Genomic DNA, 2,167 nt, shown 5'->3' with positions numbered 1-2,167 from the left:
TTGGGCAATGTCCCTTTAAACCTCCATCCCCGAAAAAAAAAACAGAATTCAATATTTTGTGTATATGAACAAGTCACGCAAAAATATATTCTGTTTGGCCGAACTAATAATAACCCTGGATATACATTTCATCATTGAAAAGCGACTTAATCTACTTGGCACTGGTTTTCCTTACCTCCATCATTCCGCAATTGAGTTCCAAAAGGGTTATAGTTTCAGCCACAACAACAACAGCAATAGTACGGAGGTAAATTCTGCAACAACAATTCCCCATCAGCAGGTATATTTGATTATCCACAACAACACTAAATTATTATCACACAACATAATTTTTCATTAAATTGGAAATCTCCAATTTATAGCACAATCAGAAACATATAAACACATTCAATTTCACTATAATTTATTTTTATTTCTGATTTATATTTTCATATATTTAATTTTGTAATATATTATTATAATTTTCACAAATTCACTCAGCTTGTTTTGATTTACAATTTCTTATAACTGATCTTTCTGAGGTATCACCTATCTCCCTCATATCAATTACATTAAACATTAGCTGATCTATTTCATTTATCTGAAGAAGAAGAAGCATCAGTAATTAGAAAGAAATTGAAAACCAAAACAAAGCTGATTAGAAAATAGGTAATAAGCAAAATAGAATAATTTGACCTACTTTTAAGCGAAACAATTGTTAAAAGAGAATTTAAGAATATCCCAAAATAAAATTTATTAGAATCTACATATCCCAACATACATTTTATACGAAATTGTTTTTGTTTGCATAGAATTTAAAGCAAATTGTTACAAATGTATTATAATTTATAAGTAACTACAGTGAAATTAAGATGAATTGCTAATTCTTTTAAAAAATATAAAAAGGAATATGTTTAAATGAACTACTAAATGCCAAAGTATCGATGATTTCTTACAAAGTTCTGCTGAACGACGTCATGGAGCATATAGATTACCGCGTGGAAAGGAAGGGTTTTGCTCTAGTAAAAATTTATTAGACATATCCCAACATACATACGAAATTGTTAGTTTGCACTCAACGTATTACAAATGTATTTGGTTTTGGAAATTGTTCTAACTTAAAAATGCTCTTTAAAGAATTATGTGGCAATATATTTTGGTTTGATTGTTCTTTTAAAAATGCTCTTTAAAGAATTATGTGCTAGCTCCATAGGCTTTAGACCGAAGAACCACGCCAGTCCGACCAGAGCTAGTCGATGAAAATTAAACATGCCAAACAAGGTCTAAAGTTGATGGTTTTCAGAAAAAAAATATCGGCACATAACATAGATGGCGCCCAACGATGAGTTTTCAAATATATTTCAATATAATACAAACTATGAACAATTTCCTTCCAAATACTTCATGCGAAACTTCTTTCCATGTTAAAATTGTATCTTCTACTTGATATAATGAACATAAATGAGTCCAGGAATGTTATTCTATAAAGGATTATCCTGCAGTTCAATATTGATCCTTTATCAATGTAGAATATATTTACCATGCTAATTTTAAAATTTGTGAGTCCAATAATATTACTTCAAAGTTGTATGTATTGAGTAACAAAATTTAAATTGCCTATATTAAATTTTATTCTAACAAACATTGGATTCGGAGATTCGTTGAAATAATAAATAATAAAAATATTGGTCATATAAACTGGACTAAAGCCGTGATATATGCAAATATTTACTTCATCTAGCAGGAGACAATTTAGAAAAGGTTATCATTTGAACCGTATAATTTTCACTGCCAGTATGAAAAAGAAGAAATTAACGATAATTTGGCATTTAGATAGGGATTTTAAACATATTCCTTTGTTAACGTCTCGTAGTTCGAATAAATAATCCAAGCATTATTTTCTCGAAACAAATACTTTCGAAATATTGATTTAGTAGTATGATAACCAGATAGAATACAAATAGAAACACCGTTCTTAATAAATATTCACCTTCCGTACGAGACAGAGGTAAACACATAGGGGTTAATACACCCGTTAGTACATTAGATAACCCAGAAAACGCTTTTAGGTCAATGCCGCGTTTGGCGTATTCACCACCACGATCTTCTAACAGTAACCAGCCAATAACTGTAGGAAATTCTTCAAAAAACTTCTCCCCAAATAAGACAGCTACATCTATTCTTAGCA

Source organism: Musca vetustissima, unplaced genomic scaffold (assembly GCF_032173495.1).
Source record: "Musca vetustissima isolate MV318-11 ecotype Yass unplaced genomic scaffold, APGP_CSIRO_Mvet_v1 utg117876, whole genome shotgun sequence".
NCBI classification, from domain to species: domain Eukaryota; kingdom Metazoa; phylum Arthropoda; class Insecta; order Diptera; family Muscidae; genus Musca; species Musca vetustissima.
The sequence above is the reverse complement of the archived record's forward strand: the minus strand, read 5'-3'. Positions refer to the sequence as shown.